Source organism: Bombina bombina, chromosome 1 (genome assembly GCF_027579735.1).
Source record: "Bombina bombina isolate aBomBom1 chromosome 1, aBomBom1.pri, whole genome shotgun sequence".
Lineage (NCBI taxonomy): Eukaryota > Metazoa > Chordata > Amphibia > Anura > Bombinatoridae > Bombina > Bombina bombina.
The window spans coordinates 608,079,700-608,101,441 of record NC_069499.1 but is presented as its reverse complement, the minus strand read 5'-3'; the positions used below and the strand labels follow the sequence as shown (position 1 = coordinate 608,101,441).

At 39.1% G+C, this 21,742-nt stretch overlaps 1 long non-coding RNA gene across 1 annotated transcript in view; it reads right to left on the bottom strand.

The window, feature by feature from the left end:
* The window catches only part of LOC128638986 (uncharacterized), a 144,588-nt gene that overhangs the window by 99,496 nt on the left and 23,350 nt on the right, over positions 1–21,742 (bottom strand). The window contains exon 2 of the long non-coding RNA XR_008399135.1: positions 19,172–19,239. This is a non-coding gene — a long non-coding RNA (uncharacterized LOC128638986). The remainder of the gene's footprint in view (positions 1–19,171; positions 19,240–21,742) is intronic.

The window sequence follows — 21,742 nt, the reverse complement described above, 5'->3', positions numbered from 1 at the left end:
GGGATAACACAGCGCTTGCTTTTGCTCCTCTTATGCATTAGCGTGGAACTTGCTTTTGGTATATCCATTACAATCCATATTGAATGCCTCTGCCAGGCTCATCTTCCTTACACATATCTCTTCATCTGCTGCACCTCTCTGCCAATCCCTTCACTGGCTTCCTCTTGCCTTCAGGATTAAACACAAAATTCTGACTCTGGCATACAAAGGCCTCAGCTGCACTGCTCCCCCCTATATCTAAGACCTTGTCTCCAGATACTCTCCCTCCCATCCCCTTCACTCTGCTCACGACCACCTACTCTCCTCCTCTCTTGTTACATTCTCACATTCCCATTTACAGGACTTCTCAGACTGGCTCCTATCTTGTGGAACTCTCTGCCTTGATCCACAAGACTCTCCCCTAGTTTTGAAAGCTTCAAGCGCTCCCTAAAGACTCTACTGTTCAGGGATGCATACAACCTACACTAACTTTTCCTAATACCAGTTCCTCTCCTCTATTGCTATCTGCCACAAACCCCCTTAGCATGTAAGCCTAAGAGCCCAACTGTTCGCAGATCACCTTCATAAGAGCTGACTACAACAGTGCGACTCTCGGCAGGGCCCTCTACCCATTTGATCCCTATAAATGCTACCTTGTATACCGCCTATGTTTATAGCGCTGAGGAATCTGTTGGCGCTCTACAAATAACTGATAATAATAATGGTATGAATTAGTGTGCAACTTGCTTTTGGTATGCATTAGTGTGCAACTTGCTTTTGGTATGAATTAGCATGCAACTTGCTTTTGGTATAAGTTAGCATGCAACTTGCTTTTGTAATGCATTAGTGTGCAACTTGCTTTTGGTATGAATTAGAGTGCAACTTGCTTTTGGTATGCATTAGCATGCATCTTGTTACATTTCTGCTTGGTGGTCAGGCAGTGTGGCAGCCAGGCCCATCATTTTCCTCCTCAGTTCTGGTGCACAGAAAGGTCACACATATGATGCTGTAGAGTGGACACACCAAAATCAGAGGAAACAGAAGCAACAGCAGGCTAGGGTGATTTTAAGGTCCTGCAGGGCCAGGGTTCTGAAAACTTTTGTGGTTATTTGGCTGAGAGAGTGGTTGCAGGTACTCCCTCATATATACAGATTAGACATTATTATTTATCTACATGCATTGCCACTAAGTGGGTAGCAGACAGACTAGGAATTTCACAGTTGTGTCTGTCTATAGATAGAGAGATAGATTCCATGTACCATTGTTTTTTTCCTGTCTGTTTAACCTTTAAGGTAAGGGACAATCTCAATGGCCTAGATATATACAGAAGAGTGTATAATGAAAATCGAAAGCTTTCTCTCTCTAACCCCTCCTCCTGCGTTCTTCCTTTGTTCCCTCTGGGTGCGTGAGAAGCTGCCAGTTCTTTCTAACCTCTGAGTACCTCTTGCTTTCCAATTAACAGTAGATAAGCGGGAGCTGTTTACACATTACCTCACATCCATTAATGTGTTTGCACAGCATGAGTGAGCCGTCACTTGTAGCCTGATGTGTGTGTGTGTGTGTGAGTAACAAAGTATTCAGACAATATTCACCTTTCTCATACTACATCCTATGCCACGTCTCATGTGCAGATCTAGAAGCAAGCAAATACCAGTGCATGTGAATATATATCTGTTGCCTGTTTTTGTTTTACTTTATTCCTATTACTTTTTTCTATACTTATTAAATGCAAGTTTGTGTGAGTAACTGTGCATTTGTACATGTGTGTGTGTGTGCGTATGGGTATGTGTGTGTGTGCGCATGCATATGTGTGTGTGTGTGCATATGTGTGTGTGAGCATATGTGTTTGTGTGTGTATGTGTTTGTATGTGTATGTGTTTGTGTATGTGTTTGTGTGTGTGTATGTGTTTGTGCATATGTGTGTATGTGTGTGTGTGTGTATATGTGTGTGTATGTTTGTATTTGTTCATATGTGTATGTGTTTGTGTGTGTATATGTGTTTGTCTTTGTATGTGTTTGTGTGTGTGCGCATATGTGTGTGTGTGTATGTGTTTGTATGTGTTTGTGTGTGTTATGTGTTTGTGTTTGTATGTGTTTGTGTGAGTGTGCATATGTGTATGTGTTTGTGTGTGTGCGCATATGTGTATGTGTTTGTGTGTGTAGTATGCTTATGAGAGGTCAGTAGTACACTTGTTTTTCAAGGTTAGAAGTGTATCTGTTCTGCAGTATGTGTATGCAGAAAAAGGCCAGGGTATAGGTCCTCTTCTATATATGAACCTGCATGGCAAAAACATTTATGTTCTGGAGTATTAAAATATATAAATATATCTATATTAATATATAAATTCCAACCCTTTATCTCTACTGAATATATATTCTCTTTTTAAAGCAAGATTAAAACTACCCTTGAAAATAAATTCTTTTGAGACATACATCTCTCATTTCATGTGAGAATCTTTATTATTACAATACACTTTCCACCCTTTGCTTTTGTAGGACCATTCTCCTTGAGTAATTTTTTATGACCTGTATTTCACCTCAGCCTTTGATATTCCATGCCAGCTATTTCCAAAAAGACCCCCATGTGTGTGTAGTTTGCTACAATGCATGTCCATACTGGTCAAGCCAAACATATGCATTTTATAAGCTTTTGATGGGCATTTCCCCCGAAGTGTGATCTTGAATAGGGTGGATGTCATTGGTCTCTCTCTAGTCTTTCAAAGGAATAGCCTTTATTAGTCGGTCTCCCTTCTCCTCACACCCCAGTAGATCTCTTTCTTTATTGATCATAAATATATATATTTTTCTCAGTTGACAGGAGCACAATTAAGTAATGAGTATACCCAGTTCTACAGACACACACAGGGTCCGCAATACTGATGCCATTGCAGTGCTGCTTAACTGTGCAGTCATTTTCTTTTCCCATGATAAGATAGAAAGCTGTAGTGCCCTATGCTCTATGTTTCTGTTGGTGAAATAACCCAGGTTTAAATAAATCATAGGCACATTTTTACTGCTTGTTTTTGGACAGTTCAGGCTACTTTAGGTGAAAGAAAATCTATGAAGACTGCACATTGCAATGTCCTGACAAGAGTATTCATGAAATATATGGTTGTCCCTCAGTTTAATATTGTTATACACAGCAAATATGGATAGATGAACATTCTCATGCAAAGTATATAATAACCGTGTTAGCTAGCGTGCATATTACAAGTTAAAAGTAAACGGTTGGACTCAATCGCAAACAGAAACTGCACTAGAAGAATTAGCGTGGCTTCAGACCTAGGGATAGACTTATCAAGAAGCAGATGCTGAAATCTACCCCCCATAGTTTCAGGTTTCCCTGAAACATAAATTAAGAAGCAGCGGTCCTAAGACCGCCCCCTAGTGTAAACTGTAAGGGTTACAAAAAATCTTTACAAAACAAATTTAAAACATATTAAAGGGATATGAAACCCAATTTTTTTTCTTTCACGATTTAGAAATAGCATGCAATTTTATACAACTTTCCAATTTACTTCTATTCGCTAATTTGCTTCATTCTCTCGATATTCTTTGCTGAAAAGCATATCTAGATAGGCTCAGTAGCTGCTGATTGTTGACTGCACATAGATGCCTTGTGTGATTGGCTCATCCATGTGCATTGCTATTTCTTAATCAAAGGATATTTAAAGAATATAGCAAAATAGATAATAGAAGTAAACTGGAATGTTGTTTGAAATTGTTTTCTCTATCTGAATATTGAAGAAAATATTTGGGTTTAGTGTCCCTTTAAAATAAACTGTTACACTAATATATACAATTTCTGCTCAAAAAAATCCCGTAAATATTAATTAAAGGGCCAGATTACAAGTGGAGTGCAAATTAACGCTTCCACATGAGCGTTAATTGCACTGGAAGTAAGCTTTTTGCGCTTGTCGGGTTACGCTCATATTACAAGTTGAAAGTAAACTAATTTTACAAAGCCAAAGTTAGAATATCACGTGCGCGTTCACGTAAGTCAATGGAGCAAAAAAAAGTGAGGAAAAACCCCCAACATGAAAATATGTTTATTTCACATTCCAATGTTCTTTAAATAGAATATTTTCTATTTATTCATAAATACATATTTCTACATATATCTGATGTTTTTTGGTACAATATATATCTATACCTATATACTGTATATATAGATGATTTTATATAGATATATACAGATATATTTAGGTATATAGGAATGACTATTTATAAATGCATAGAACATATTCTGCTATGTGCAGAACATTGGAATGTGAAATATTTACAGTAAATATACACTATAAAACTTTATTAAAAATGTCTATTGCATATATATGCTTTTACATCTACATCATTTTACATGTTTTCATCTACTTAACTGCAAAGGGCTTCAATGCACACACACACACACACACACATATATATATATATATATATATATATATATATATGTCTATATATGTGTACATATGTATTTATGTGTTTATATGTGTATATATGTTTTTTTAAATACATATATACACATATAAATACATATGTACACATATATAGACATATATACATATATATACATCTTTAGACATGTATATGTATGTATCTGTATGTTAACGCCTTTTGGTTGCCTTTTTGAGACCTCATATCTTTGAACCCTTATAACTTTTTTGTGCAATATGTTTTTTGAATAATTTTTATTAGATAGTGTTATTATGAGTGTAACTATATGCTTTGTAATGTATTTTTTATGTGTTTTATGACACTTTTATGCTTTGCAAAACAGTTAACAAGAGCTCTGAAGTTGTGGTAATCATTCTAGCGTAAATCGCGACTGCGCACAAGTGATCGCATTTAATTGTAATACCAGCGGTAAGCCTGTCGAATGCAAACACCCGCGATAAACCCCTTATTATTTGGGCGCAAACATTTGCGCTCCACTCGTAATCTGACCCAAAATGTTTTATAATGGTTAAAATGGGTATATATGACAAGGTATTTGAATGGAAAGGGCTTCAATGTATGCATACAGGGTTTGAAATTTCCAGTGGTCCACTAGTCACCAAATGACTTAGAAATTGACACCTAGATTACAAGTTTTGCACTATAAAGGGTGTAAAACGAACGCAACAAAAGTTGCGTTATTTCACGATCCATAAAGCTGCCATTACAAGTTTTTGAAAAGCCGTCTTGTGCGTGCGATATGGTGGTGATGAGCTCCATACTGCACATAATCCAAGGGCTGCTTTGACGTGCTTGTGAACGCTTTCCCCTTAGACATCAATGGGGAGAGAGTGTTATAAAAAAAACTAACACCTGAAGCGCGGAATGGCAATCGCCGTAATGCAACCCCATTGATGTCTATGGGGAAAAAAAAAGTTGGGTTTAAACCTAACACCGTAACATAAACCCCAAGTCTAAACACCCCTAATCTGCTGCCCCCTACATCGCCGACACCTACATTAAGTTATTAACCCCTAATCTGCCGCCCCCGACATCGCCAACACCAAAATAAATTTATTAACCCCTAATCTGCCGCTCCCGATATCGCTGCCACTATAATAAAGTTATTAACCCCTATTTCTCCGCACCCCAACATCGTTGCCACTATAATAAAGATATTAACCCCTATTCCGCCGCTCCCCAACATCGCCGCCACTAAATTAAGTTATTAACCCCTAAACCTCTGGCCTCCCACATCACTGCCACTAAATAAACCTATCAACCCCTAAACTGCCAGCCCCCCACATCACAAAAACTAAATTAAACTATTAACCCTTAAACCTTACAACCCCCTAACTTTAAATTAAAATTACAATACTCCTATCTTAAAATAAATAAAAACTTACCTGTGAAATTAAAAAAAACTAAGTTTAAACTAACAATTAACCTAACGACTATTATACTAAAATTAAAATAACTATCAATAAAAAATACTAAATTACAAAAAATAACAAACACTAAATTACGAAAAATAACAAAAATAATTATCCAAAATAAAAACAATAACACCTAATCTAATAGCCCTATAAAAATAAAAAAGCCCCCCAAAATAAAAAAAGAACTAGCCTACAAAAAACTACCAATAGCCCTTAAAAGGGTATTTTGTAGGGCATTGCCCTAAATAAATCATCTCTTTTCCCTGTAAAAAAAATACAAAGACCCCCCCAACAGTAAAACCCACCACCCAACCAACCCCCCAAAATAAAAAACCTAACTCTAACAAAAACCTAAGCTATCCATTGCCCTGAAAATGACATTTAGCTCTTTTAAGAAAGCCCAAGCCCTAATCTAAAAAAAAACCCACCCAAAAAAACTAAAAAAAAAACTAACACTAACCCCCGACGATCCACTTACAGTTTCTGAAGTCCGGACATCCAGGCGGCGAGAAGTATTCATCCAGGCGGCGAGGTCTTCATCCATCCACGCGGCGAGGTCTTCATCCATCCAGACAGCATCTTCTATCTTCATCCCGGCGGCACGGAGCGGGTCCATCCTTCAAGACATCCGGCATGGAGCGTCCTCTTCATACGGTCGCCGCCGTACACTGAATCTTCAATGCAAGGGAGCCTTTTCAAAATGGCGTCCCTTGCATTCCTTTTGGCTGATTTGATTTTTGAAATTCAAATCAGCCAATAGGATGAGAGCTACTGAAATCCTATTGGCTGTTCAAATCAGCCAATAGGATGAGAGCTACAGATATTCTATTGGCTGATTTGAATAGACAATAGAATTTCAGTAGCTCTCATCATATGTATGTGTGTATACATATATATATGTGCACTCATACATATATACACATATAAACACACATATATGCACACACACACACATATATATGTGTATATATATATATATATATATAATATATACTGTATACTTTTCATCCCTTCACCGTTAAATACCTTGAAACATGCAATATCATTTTTATTCAGTCTTCAATGTTCTTCACTTAGGTGAAAATGTTCTTTGTATTTTAAATATATATATATACAGGTGTCCCTCGTTTTACAACGGTTCAATTTACACCGTTTCAGAATAACAACCTTTATTTCCAGTCATGTGACTGCTATTGAAAAGCATTGAGAAGCAGTGCATTGATTAAAATAGCCAGTAGGTGGAGCTGTCCGCTTGTGTTGCAGCAAAGCCAAGCAAGCTGAAATTAATCAGTTTAAACAGACCTGAGCTATCGAGCTGATTTCAAAGGAACAAGATCTCCCTGTCTATAAATCAGTCCAGATTGGAATGCATAGAAAGAACTGTTTGCAGAAAAATGCAAGTGAAGTCTGTGTTGTGTGATTATTTTATTAGGTTTATAATGCTGTTTAGCAAATGTTTTTGTTCATTAAACTTAGTTTAATTATATATTCTGTGTTGTGTAATTATTTTATTAGGTTTATAATGCTGTTTAGCATTTAAAGTCTTCATTTCAAAGCTTTAAAAATGATGTTTTAGGTGTTACTTATGACAATTTTGAGAGGGGCCTGGAACCTATCTCCCTCACTTCCCATTGACTTACATTATAAACTGGGTTTCAATTTACAACGGTTTCGATTTACAACCATTCCTTCTGGAACCTAACCCCGGCGTAAACTGAGGGCTACCTGTATATATCTGTATATATCTATACATAATTCATATAGATATATAAATATATAGATATATATTTTACAAAAAAAAATCATATATATATATGAAAAGAACATTGGAATGTTAAGTGTTCTTAACTACATTTGAGTTTAGTGCTGTTGTTTAAAATGCGGTGTCAAGTTAGCGAGGGAGTGATAAGTGTTAGGTTTTATTTATTGCACCCTGCAAAGACCTGAGGAATCTGTTGACACATTTCAAAGTAGCACTCCCCATAAAAGTCTACGGGGGGAAGGAGTTAGCGCGGTCTTGATATCTGAAGTCCTGAATTTAGCGCGCCTGATCTTTCGCTTGTGCACTAACTTTTCACTTTCAACTTGTAATGTGTGTGCAATCCCGGCCATGTTAAAATTTAACTCAGACCACAGTTAAAGCAAGGGGAAAAGTCTGCGCTACTTCTAATCTGACCCTCTTTGTTTAAAGCGGATTTATGGATAGTCTAGACTTGAACAAAAATTTTATTAAAAATAAAATCAAATAAAAGTAGGAACTGAAACCTCACAACAACTTTTGGAAGGCCATATAACTTGGGTAAAGTTTAACTATGCTTCCAGGATAAAAAAAAAGAAAAAAAGACATAAGGTCAATAAAGAACCATGCTTAGCGTCTCCAATGTCTTTTATTGCCAAAATGAAAAAGGTTTCTGGGTAATGTTTAACTTTAACAATGGAACCGTGTGTCATATGTATGAAAGGAAGGCATTGAACATGGTGTATTTTACTGTATTTCTTGCTTCAAAAGTTACCCATAAATATTTCCTACTCCTCCTCTGTGGATATGTGAAATCTTTATTGATGTTTCAAGGCTAAGGAAAAGAAAAAAAACCTGAGTTAAGTTTAACCTGTTCCCTCTGAGGGAAGAACGTTAGAGAAACAGTAATAGAATAGTTACAGTGGAAAAACATAATATCTAGGTGATCTTTTATAATTAGCAAAACACATATATAATATTATTAACGCATATGTACCAGATTTTTCCATAATGCTGTGTAACTTAGAAGCCTTTATAGATGTATAATTTGTAAAAAAAAATAATGAATGTGTGATTAGTGATGCCGCGAACATAAAAATTTGGGTTCGCGAACGGCGAACGCGAACTTCCACAAATGTTCGTGGACCGGGCGAACCACCATAGACTTCAATAGGCAGGCGAATTTTAAAACCCACAGGGACTCTTTCTGGCCACAATAGTGATGGAAAAGTTGTTTCAAGGGGACTAACACCTGGACTGTGGCATGCCGGAGGGGGATCCATGGCAAAACTCCCATGGAAAATTACATAGTTGATGCAGAGTCTGGTTTTAATCCATAAAGGGCATAAATCACCTAACATTCCTAAATTGTTTGGAATAACGTGCTTTAAAACATCAGGTATGATGTTGTATTGATCAGGTAGTGTAAGGGTTACGCCCGCTTCACAGTGACAGACCAAGCTCCCCGTTTAACGCACCGCACTGCATTATTCTAGGGCCAAAGGGAATCACAGCACCACGACCACGACGGCCCCTGCGGGGTGGCCTGCCTCTGCCTGTCATTTTTTTTTCGATTAGTGGTACTATGCGTGCAAGCTACTGTGACAACAGATATGAGTGGCACTGTGCACTGGCAGAAGTTGGCAGAGTAGACGCTGTAGGCCTGACACACACACTTGCAGACAACTAACTGCTATTCAATCTATTACAGTCAAAATTGTAATTTTTTTTTAAATGTACACTACTGTTACACCAGATATGAGTTGCACTGGTGTGACACTGTGCCCTGGCAGGCCCTGAAACACACACGTGTGAAGGAAACTGACTGCTATTATTTCACAGTCAAATTTCTAGTTTTTTTTTAACCCCTAAATGACCGAGGACGTACGCCTTACGTCCTCAGAAAAAATACAGTTAACGCCTGAGGACGTATGGCGTACGTCCTCTGTTTGGAAAGCAGCTGGAAGCGATCCTGATCGCTTCCAGCTGCTTTCCGGTTATTGCAGGATGCCTCGATGCCTCAAGGCATCCTGCAATAACAAATTTTACCCCTCCGGTGCAGAGAGAGCCACTCTGTGGCCCTCTCTGCACCGGGCATCGATGGCCGCATTCGTTGGTGGGTGGGAGCTGAAGTGGGAGGCGGGTGGGCGGCCATCGATGCGGTCCTTGTCAGAGAGGGGGGGCGGGATTGGGGCGGGATCACCGGGGGCGCGCGCGCATGCACGGGAGGAGGCGGGCGGGCACGTGCACGGGGAGGGAGCGGGTGGGAACTGCTACACTACAGAAAAAAATGTTTTTATAAGTGGGAGAAAGGGGTGCAAAATATTTAGTACTTGGAAATCTAAGTGATCTGGGAGCGGGTGGGGGATTGGTCTTGGGGGGGTGGGAAGCTACACTGCAGAAAAATTAAATAAAAATTTAAAAAAAAACATTTTATTTGCAAACTAAGTACTGTCAGACAGCTGCCAGTACCCAATATGGCCCCCAATAAGGCAGAGGGGGAGGGTTAGGAAGCTGTTTTGGGGGGGGGATCAGGGAGGTTGGGGGCTAAGGGGGGATTCTACACAACAGCATATGTAAATATGCTAAAAAATATATATATTAAAAAAAGATACCTTTTATTTTAGTACTGGCAGACTTTCTGCCAGTACTTAAGATGGCGGGGACAATTGTGGGGTGGGGGAGGGAAGAGAGCTCTTTGGGAGGGATCAGGGGGTTTGATGTGTCAGGTGGGAAGCTGATCTCTACACTAAAGCTAAAATTAACCCTGCAAGCTCCCTACAAGCTACCAAATTAACCCCTTCACTGCTGGGCATAATTCATGTGTTGTGCGCAGTTGCATTTAGTGGCCTTCTAACTACCAAAAAGCAACGCCAAAGCCATATATGTCTGCTATTTCTGAACAAAGGGGATCCCAGAGAAGCATTTACAACCATTTATGCCATAATTGCACAAGCTGTTTGTAAATAATTTCAGTGAGAAACCTAAAGTTTGTGAAAAAGTTGACTATTTTTGTTAATTTAATCGCATTTGGCGGTGAAATGGTGGCATGAAATATACCAAAATGGGCCTAGATCAATACTTGGGGTTGTCTACTACACTAAAGCTAAAATTAACCCTACAAGCTCCCTAATTAACCCCTGCACTGCTGAGCATAATACACGTGTGGTGCGCAGCGGCATTTAGCGGCCTTCTAATTACCAAAAAGCAATGCCAAAGCCATATATGTCTGCTATTTCTGAAAAAAGGGGATCCCAGAGAGCATTTACAACCATTTGTGCCATAATTGCACAAAATGTTTGTAAATGATTTCAGTGAGAAACCTAAAATTTGGAAAAATGTAACGTTTTTTTTTTATTTGATCGCATTTCGCGGTGAAATGTTGGCATGAAATATACCAAGATGGGCCTAGATCAATACTTTGGGTTGTCTACTACACTACACTAAAGCTAAAATTACCCCAAAAGCTCCCTACATGCTCCCTAATTAACCCCTTCACTGCTGGACATAATACACGTGTGGTGCGCAGTGGCATTTAGCGGCCTTCTAATTATCAAAAAGCAACGTCAAAGCCATATATGTCTGCTATTTCTGAACAAAGGGGATCCCAGAGAAAAATGTACAACCATTTATGCCATAATTGCACAAGCTATTTGTAAATAATTTCAGTGAGAAACCTAAAGTTTGTGAAAAAATTTGTGAAAAAGTGAACAATTTTTTTTATTTGATGGCATTTGGTGGTGAAATGGTGGCATGAAATATACTAAAATGGGCCTAGATCAATACTTTGGGATGTCTTCTAAAAAAATATATACACATGTCAATGTTTATTCAGGGATTCCTGACAGATATCAGTGTTCCAATCTAACTAGCGCTAATTTTGAAAAAAATGGTTTGGAAATAGCAAAGTGCTACTTGTATTTATGGCCCTATAACTTGTCAAAGATTTTGGGGGTCAAAGTTAGAAAAAGTGTGTTTTTTCCATTTTTTACTCATATTTTATAAAAAAATGTTATAGTAAATTATAGGATATGATGAAAATAATGGTATCTTTAAAAAATCAATTTAATGGCGAGAAAAACGGTATATAATATGTGTGGGTACAGTAAATGAGTAAGAGGAAAATTACAGCTAAACACAAACACCGCAGAAATGTAAAAATAGCCCTGGTCCCAAACGGACAGAAAATGGAAAAGTGCTGTGGTCATTAAGGGGTTAATGTACACTACTGTTACACCTAGGGGTCGATCCGATATAAATCGTCGCCCGCAAAAGCCGGCGACGCCAATATTTGCGCGGATTTGGTATCACATATACGGCGTAACCTAGAAGTTACGCGCGTATATTTCTGCCGTCGCCCGCAGTTTTTTGGGCCATAGGCAGGTATACCAAACCCGCGCAGTTTGGTATCCAATATGCAGCGTAAGGACTTACGTGGCGAAAATGGAGAAAACTTACTCCATTTTCACCTCGCCACAAAAAGCAGCCGTAAGAAGCCTTACGCTGACTATTGGAGCCCCGTAACTCCCTAAACTAACTAGAAAATAAACCTAACACCTAACGCATGCGCAATGTCTATCTCCCTGTCAACCGCGATCTGCTAAAATAAACCTAACACCTAACGCATGCGCAATGTCTATCTACCTGTCAACCGCGATCCCCCCCCCCCATCTACATAAACTAACCCCCTACTGTGAGCCTCTAAAACCGCCGCCATCTACCTTATCTATCCCCTAATCTGACCCCTTACACCGCCGCCACCTATATAAAAATTATTAACCCCTAATGTAAGCCCCTTACACCGCCGCCATCTCTATTAAAATGATTAACCCCTAATTTAATCTACCTACCCCGCCACCAGCTATATTATCTATATTAACCCTAAGTATATTATAGTTAATATAGGTATTACATTATATATATTAACTATATTAACCCTAATTATATTAGGGTTAATATAGTTAATATAGTTACTATAGTATTTATATTAACTATATTAACTCTATCTAACCCTAACTAAATTTATATTAAATTAATCTAATTCATTTATAAACTAAAATATTCCTATTTAAATCTAAATACTTACCTATAAAATAAACCCTAAGATAGCTACAATATAATTAATAATTACATTGTAGCTATGTTAGGGTTAATATTTATTTTACAGGTAAATTGTTAATTATTTTAACTAGGTATGATAGATATTAAATAGTTATTAACTATTTAATATCTACCTAGTTAAAATAATTACCCAATTACCTGTAAAATAAATCCTAACCTAAGTTACAAATACACCTACACTATCAATAAATTTAATAAACTACAAACATCTATCTAAAAATACAATTAAATTAACTAAACTAAATTACAAAAAAAAACAAACACTAAATTACAAAAAATAAAAAAAAGATTACAAGATATTTAAGCTAATTACACCTATTCTAAGCCCCCTAATAAAATAATAAACCCCCAAAATAAAAAAAATTCCCTGCCCTATTCTAAATTCAACAAATTTCAAAGCTCTTTACCTTACCAGCCCTTAAAAGGGCCTTTTGTGGGGCATGCCCCAAAGAATTCAGCTCTTTTGCATACAACAAATACAATCCCCCCCCCCCCATTTACAACCCACCACCCACATACCCCTATTCTAAACCCACCCAAACCCCCCTTAAAAAAGCCTAACACTACCCCCCTGAAGATCTCCCTACCTTGTCTTCACCACACCGGGCCGAACTCCTGATCCGATCCGGGCGATGTCTTCCTCCAAGCGGCAAAGAAGAATTCTTCCTCCGGCGATGTCTTCCTCCAAGCGGCAAAGAAGAATTTATAGGTAAGTATTTAGATTTAAATAGGAATATTTTAGTTTATAAATGAATTAGATTAATTTAATATAAATTTAGTTAGGGTTAGATAGAGTTAATATAGTTAATATAAATACTATAGTAACTATATTAACTATATTAACCCTAATATAATTAGGGTTAATATAGTTAATATATATAATGTAATACCTATATTAACTATAATATACTTAGGGTTAATATAGATAATATAGCTGGCGGCGGGGTAGGTAGATTAAATTAGGGGTTAATCATTTTAATAGAGATGGCGGCGGTGTAAGGGGCTTACATTAGGGGTTAATAATTTTTATATAGGTGGCGGCGGTGTAAGGGGTCAGATTAGGGGATAGATAAGGTAGATGGCGGCGGTTTTAGAGGCTCACAGTAGGGGGTTAGTTTATGTAGATGGGGGGGGGGGGGTCGCGGTTGACAGGTAGATAGACATTGCGCATGCGTTAGGTGTTAGGTTTATTTTAGCAGATCGCGGTTGACAGGGAGATAGACATTGCGCATGCGTTAGGTGTTAGGTTTATTTTCTAGTTAGTTTAGGGAGTTACGGGGCTCCAATAGTCAGCGTAAGGCTTCTTACGGCTGCTTTTTGTGGCGAGGTGAAAATGGAGTAAGTTTTCTCCATTTTCGCCACGTAAGTCCTTACGCTGCATATTGGATACCAAACTGCGCGGGTTTGGTATACCTGCCTATGGCCCAAAAAACTGCGGGCGACGGCAGAAATATACGCGCGTAACTTCTAGGTTACGCCGTATATGTGATACCAAATCCGCGCAAATATTGGCGTCGCCGGCTTTTGCGGGGGACGATTTATATCGGATCGACCCCTAGGTGTAACAGTAGTGTACATTAACCCCTTAATGACCACAGCACTTTTCCATTTTCTGTCCGTTTGGGACCAGGGCTATTTTTACATTTCTGCGGTGTTTTTTATTAGGTTGCGGCGGGGTAAAGGAGCGGCGGTTTAGGGGTTAATAGCATTTTTATTGTTAGGCTAGTGAGGGGGGATAGCGGATAGAGGGTTAGACAGTTAGACAGTGCGGGCTATGTTAGGGAGGCGTGTTAGACAGTGCGGGCTATGTTAGGGAGGCGTGTTAGACAGTGCGGGTGTTTTAAACTTTAGTCAGGTTTTATAGGCGCCGGCAGTTTCTAACGTGGCGCAAGTCACTGGCGACGCCAGAAATTTGTACTTACGCAGATTTCTGGACATCGCTGGTTTGTGAGACTTACGGCACGTTAGCATCTGACGGCGACCTATATGGGATGGCTCGAGTTGCGAGCTGAAACTGCGGGCGACGCCGGTTCCCTCGCTTGCGCCGCAAACTGCGATCGATATCGGATCGCGCCCCAGATATGAGTTGCACTGGTGTGACACTGTGCCCTGGCAGGCACTGAAACGCACACATGTGAAGGAAACTGACTGCTATTATTTCACAGTCAAAAAAGTGTTGTTTTTTTTAAATGTACACTACTGTTACAACAGATATGAGTGGTGGCACTGGGCAAGTGGGCACAGTATACGCTGTGAGTCTGACACACACGCTGGCAGGCAGGCAACTGCAATTAGATTACACAGGAAAAAAAAAAAAAAAGCAGACTGATGTTCTAGCCCTAAAAAGGGCTTTTTGGGGTGCTGTCCTTACAGCAGAGATCAGATGAGTCCTTCAGGACTGTAGTGGACACTGAATACACTAGCATAGCTATCGATTTCCCTATTAAATCAGCAGCAGCTACACTGTCCCTCCTCTCACTAAGAATGCAGCTTCCGAATGAATCTAAAATGGATGCTGTCCAGGAGGTGGGAGGGTCTGGGAGGGAGGGTCTGCTGCTGATTGGCTGGAATGTGTCTGCTAACTGTGAGGTACAGGGTCAAAGTTTACTCAATGATGATGAATAGGGCGCAGACCGAACATCGCATATGTTCGCCCGCCGCGGCGAACGCGAACAAGCTATGTTCGCCGGGAACTATTCGCCGGCGAACTATTCGCGACATCATTAATTGTGATACACTCTAATGTAGTTATTACACAATTGTGTCAACAAACTTCACTACAATATTATTATATATCTTGCTAGTATTATTATGTTGCTAATAAATGATCACACACTTATATGGTTTAATTAATAGCAGTATGTGATTATTATCAATTTTTGGCATAATTATACACCATTATTAATGCACATAGTATAATTATTGTTATCAAATTATTTCATTTGTAAAACATTCTTTAAATACCTGTATCAATTAAGTGCTGCATTATAAGCATTAGTTTTTTTTTCAGATGTATATAACTTTGGATCGGAATATCCATTTTGGCTGAACTATTAGATTGTAGATTCTAAGCTCTCTAGGAAGCAGAACCCTGTAATATTTTTGTCCCAATAAGTAAAGTCAAAAATACTTGACAAAATGTTAATATAAAATTCCAATCCTTTGGGCCAGATTACAAGTGGAGCATTATTTAATGCTCCTGCTCAAGCATTAACTGCGCTAGAAGTAAGCTTTTTGCTTGCTTCGGGTTACGCTCATGTTACAAGTTGAAAGAAAACTTGCTAACAGATGCACGCCAAAAGACGAACTTACAATATATGGTGAGCGATAACTATTGCCCCATAGAAGTCAATGGAGCAAAAAATAAACACCCTACTAGTGAGCGAATGCTATTGCATATTCTCAATTGCGCTAACCCAACATGAAAATATGAATATTTCACATTCCAATGTTCTTCACATAGCAGAATATGTTCTATTTATTCATAAATACATATTATATATATATATATATATATATATATATATATATATATATATATATATATATTTATATATCTGATGGTATATTATTATTATTATTATTATCAGGTATTTGTAGAGCGCCAACAGGTACAGGTTCCGCAGCGCTATGAACATAGGTGGTATATAAAAAACGATTGCAGGGATCAAATGAGGAGAGAGGGTACTGCCAAGAGTTGCACTGTTGTAGTCGGCTCTTATGAAGGTGAACTACAAACAGCTGGGCTCATAGGCTTACATGCTATGGGGTTTTAGGGGATAGCAGTGGAGATAGGAAGGTTAGTGTAGGTTGTAAACATCCCTGAATAGTAGAGTCTTCAGCGAGCACTTGAAGCTTTAAAACTAGAGGTCAGGAGAAATCTTGTAGACGGGAATGTGAGGAGGTAACAAGAGAGGAGAAGAGTAGGAGATCATGAGCGGAGCGAAGGGGATGGGAGGGAGAGTATCTGGAGACAAGGTCTGAGATGTAGGGGGGAGCAATGCAATTGAGGGCTTTGTGTGTCAGAGTGAGAATTTTGTGTTTAATCCTGGAGGCTAAGAGGAAGTCAGTGAAGGGATTGGCAGAGAGGTGCGGCAGATGAAAAGTGACATGCAAGGAAGATGAACCTGGCAGAGGAATTCATTATGAATTGTAAAGGAGCTAGGCGGCAGCTAGGGAGACCAGAGAGGATAAAGTTGCAGTAGTCGAGGCGGGAAAGGATGAGTGTGACCCCAAGACATCGGGCATGTGAGGTTGGGGTAATGATGGAGTTATCAACAGTTATAGAGACATGGGGGGTGGAGATTTTGGAAGAAGGGGGGAAAATAAGGTGCTCAGTTTTGTAGAGATTTAGCTTGAGGTAGTGAGAGGACATCCAAGATGAGATATGAGAGAGACAGTTAGTGACACGGGTTAGCAAGGAAGGAGATAGTTCTGGTGCAGAGAGGTAGATTTGGGTATCGTCGGCATACAAATGATAATGAAACCCGTGGGACTTTATTAAGGAACCTAGTGAGGATGTGTAGATTGAGAAGAGAAGGGAACCGAGGACAGAGCCTTGCGAAACAATAAGAGGTAACGGGGCAGAGGATGCCCCAGAGAAGGCTACACTAAAGGTACGGTTAGACAGATAGGTAGAGAACCAAGAGAGAGCTATGTCACAGATGCCGAAGGATTGGAGGGTATGGAGAAAAAGAGGGTGGTCGACAGTATCAAAGGCTTCAGACAGATCAAGGAGGATAAGTAGAGAGAAGTGGCCTTTTGATTTTGCTGTAAGTAGGTCGTTAGTAACCTTAACAATTGCTGTCACTGTTGAGTGAAGGGTGCAAAATCCAGATTGCAGTGGGTCAAGGAAGGAGTTTAATCTAAGGAAATGGGATAGACGTGCATATACTAGCTTTTCAAGAAGTTTTGAGGCAAGAGGTAGTAGGGAAATAGGGTGGTAGTTGGATGGGGAGGTTGGATCGAGAGAAGGTTTTTTGAGGATAGGTGTGACTAATGCATGTTTAAGAGATGTGGGAACTATACCAGTGCTGAGGGAGAGGTTGAAGATGTGTGTGAGTATAGGGGTAAGGAAAGAATAGAGGGAGGGGAGTAGTTGTGAGGGGATGGGGTCAAGGGGACAGGTAGTGAGGTGAGAAGATAGTATAAGGGCAGAAACTTCATCCTCTGTAACAGGGGCAAAATAGCTAAATTTATGGCTATGTGGGTTTTGGATGATTGTGAGCTTTTGAGGGGGTGGGAGACCGGTAGTATGTTGAGAGCTGATTTCATTTCAGATGGAGTCAATTTTATTGTTGAAGTAGCTGGAAAAATCTTGGGCTGAGAGAAAAGTTGTGGTGGGAGGTGGGGGTGGGAAGAGAAGAGTATTGAATGTGGAGAACAGATGTTTTGGGTTTGAAAAAAGAGTAGATAAGAGTAGAGAAGTAATGTTGCTTATATAGATTAAGGGCAGAATAGTAAGAGTTCAAGATGAACTTATAGAGAAGAAAGTCAGCAGAACTCCGAGATTTCCTCCAGTGTCGCTCAGCAGTACGGGAACATCTGCGTAGGTGCAGTGTCAGAGGAATATGCCAGGGCTGAGGCTGAGTGTATGTTTTCCGAGTTATGGCAGGTGGGGCCAGGTTATCAAGGACCGATGTAAGGGTGGAGTTATAGTGGCAGATGGATTCATCAGGACAGGAAAAGGAGGGGATGGAAGAGAGAAGAGGTTCGAGAGAGCTAGCGAGCTTTGCTGATCTAATGACTTGATTTTGGTACAATATATATCTATACCTATACAGTATATATATATAAAATATACAGAGAAATCAGCACTCACCAGCATCACCAGCCACTCTGTGCACGGCCTTAGCAAATCCAAACATGTAAATAGTTGAGGAATAAGATCCGGTGTAAATCCCACTGTATCCACAACAATACAAGGCAGCACAAGAGATTCAAAGTAGCACCTTTAATGATTCAAAAACATAATGTTTTCGCCACAAAAGGAGGTCTTAGTCACATGTATAAATCACACACGACAAGCATAAAACATATCACCCAAAGAGTGTCTTAAATATCCCCACCCCATATCCTGATTCGCTACGTACACCGCTGCAATTAGCACATAAAACAGCTGAACATTCTCAACATGAATTTATGTCATCGTCATATGGACATAGTCATAACAATAAAAGCACAACAAACGTCCGTAAGGCATAATGCACATGGACCGAACGCACATACGTACGTGATGACATATATGGAGTCGGTTGTCATGGTAACCAAAAGGAAACAATCAGGTCTACAATTTGAATACGGGCGAAACCGCCCACAATCAGACAAAGGGTGTTACCATGGTAACCAATCAGCCACATCGTCATATAATGCCCAAATGACTACAAAAAATCATAATGTAGGTGACATATGCTGTCCGGAGAACCTATATATACACTCATTATGAGTGCTTCAGTAGCGGTCTTACCCAATTGGATGCGGTCACTCCGCCCACAGCAAGGCATAAAATGTTCCCATGACAACAAAACTACTAATCTGTGAAAAAAATAAGCTTATCAGGATATTACTATAGACTCTACAAAAGTTAAAATAAAATTGGTCCTAGCATAGTTGATAGAGGTAAAGGGAATAATATTAGGTATTAGATATTCCATATTTTATGTCTTAATGTCAAATAAATCCCAATTAATTACATATAATATGTTACTCCATACATATCAATTTATATACTAAATGACCAATGTTAACCATCATTATATACAGAATAAAAAATAAGAACTACGTGCTCCAAGAAGATGGTAGAAGCGCACAAAAATATTGATGAGAGGAAGCTCACAGTCATTTATAGAAGCAGCTGTAATCAATCATCACATTCAAGCCTTTTGGTGTAATAGTATCTTTAAATACATATATACACATATAAATACATAAGTACTCATATATAGATATATATATACAAATATATAGGAATATCTATTTATAAATACTTAGAATACATTCTGCTATGTGCAGAACATTGGAATGTGAAACATTTAAAATAAATACATACTTTAAACCATTATTAAATATGAATATTGCATAAATATGTTTTTTCATGTTTTCATCTTCTTGACAGCAAAAGGCTCCAATGCACTATATATATATGTCTATATATGTGTACACATGTATTTATGTGTTTATATGTTTGTCTGTAAATACATGTTTACACAAATAAATACATAAGTATACATAAATACATACATATTTAGAGCTGTATATTTATGTATCTCTATGTTAAAGCCCTTTGTCTGTCTTTTTTTCTAACACCTGAGATATTATATCTTTGAGCCCTTATATCTTTTTTGTACAATATTTTTTAATACTTGTTTATTAGATAGTGTTATTATAAGTGTAACTGTTCTTTGTAATGTGTTTTTGATGTTTTTGTGACACTTTTTGTTTTGTGAAACTGTTAACTAGAGCTTTGAGGTTGCGCTAGAGGGAAAGGACTCCAATGTCTGGTTTCCCCCATAACCCTTAGGGAGACTTTCCCCATGGTCATAATCCAAATTCAAACCGAAAGAGGAGCAGTCTGCCAGGAACAAACAACAGCTTAGTTGTTTGTTCTATAGCCTGGCTTCTTTTTGCCAATTGTGCTTTTCACAGAGGAAAACTTTCTTGAAGTATATCAGTCTGATCCCACCTAACATGGTCCGTCCAGCCCCGAAATACCAGGCAATTCTCCTCTGAACAAGGGAAACGGCAACCCCAGACTATCATTTCGGCTTCTATGGGCCTCGTCAGTGAGGTTTCAGCCACCTTTGGGCATTGTCAGTGAGGTGCAGCAATATCCCTCTAAGCACATTAGGCAAGGAGTCCACGTCTGGTTCCCCCCATCACCCTTAGGGAGACTTTATCCAGGATCATAATACAAATGGAAAGAGAAGCAGTCTGCCAGGAACAAACAGCAGCTCAGTGGCATGTCCTATGGCATGGTTACCACCTGGCAGTAGCTTATTTTTGCCCAATTGTGCTTTTCACTGAGGAAAATGTTCCTGCAGTATATCAGTCTGATCCTGCCTAACAAGGTCAGTCCAGCCCTGAAATACCAGGCAGTTCTTCTCTGAACAAGGGAAACAGCAACCCCAGACGATCATTTCGGCTTCTATGGGCCTCGTCAGTGAGGTGCAGCCATATCCCTCTAAGTACATTTGGAAAGGAGTCCAAAGTCTAATTTCCCCCATCACCCCTATGGAGAATGTGAGTGTGCTTCTCTCTGTATGTTTTAAATCTCACTAATGGTTCCTGTGAGTGTGCTTCTCTCTGTATGACATAAATACATATGTTGACATATATAGACATTTATAGAAGTGCATTGGAGCCCTTTGCAGTCAAGTAGATAAAAACCAATAAAAGCATATTTATGCAGTATTTATATTGAATGGAGTGTTATACTGTGTATTTACTGTAAATATTTCACATTCCAATGTTCTGCACATAGCAGAATATGTTCTATGTATTTAGAATATATATATATATATATATATATATATATATATATATATATATATAAAAGTATATATATATATATATATATATATATATATATATAAGCACAAGAGATGGTAAAGCACTCCAGGTAATAGGTTTCAAGACTTTGTTCGCCTGTGATGCCCAGGGTGCACTCCAACATAAAACATAGGCCCATATTTATAAAGCTCCGTACGGAGCTTGAAGGGCCGTGTTTCTGGCGAGTCTTCAGACTCGCCAGAAACACAAGTTATGAAGCAGCTCCATAACCCTGTCCGCTGCTCCATAACCCTGTCCGCCTGCTCTGAGTACGGTCGGGTTGATTGACACCTCCTTGCTGGTGGTTGATTGGCCGTGAGTCAGCAGGGGGCGGCGTTGCACCAGCAGCTCTTGTGAGCTGCTGGTGCAATGCTAAATGCGGAGAGCACATTGGTCTCCGCATTTAGCGAGGTCTTGCAGACCTGATCCGCACTGTCGGATCAGGTCCGCAAGACCTTTGATAAATAGAGGCCAGAGCATCGAAGAAAGA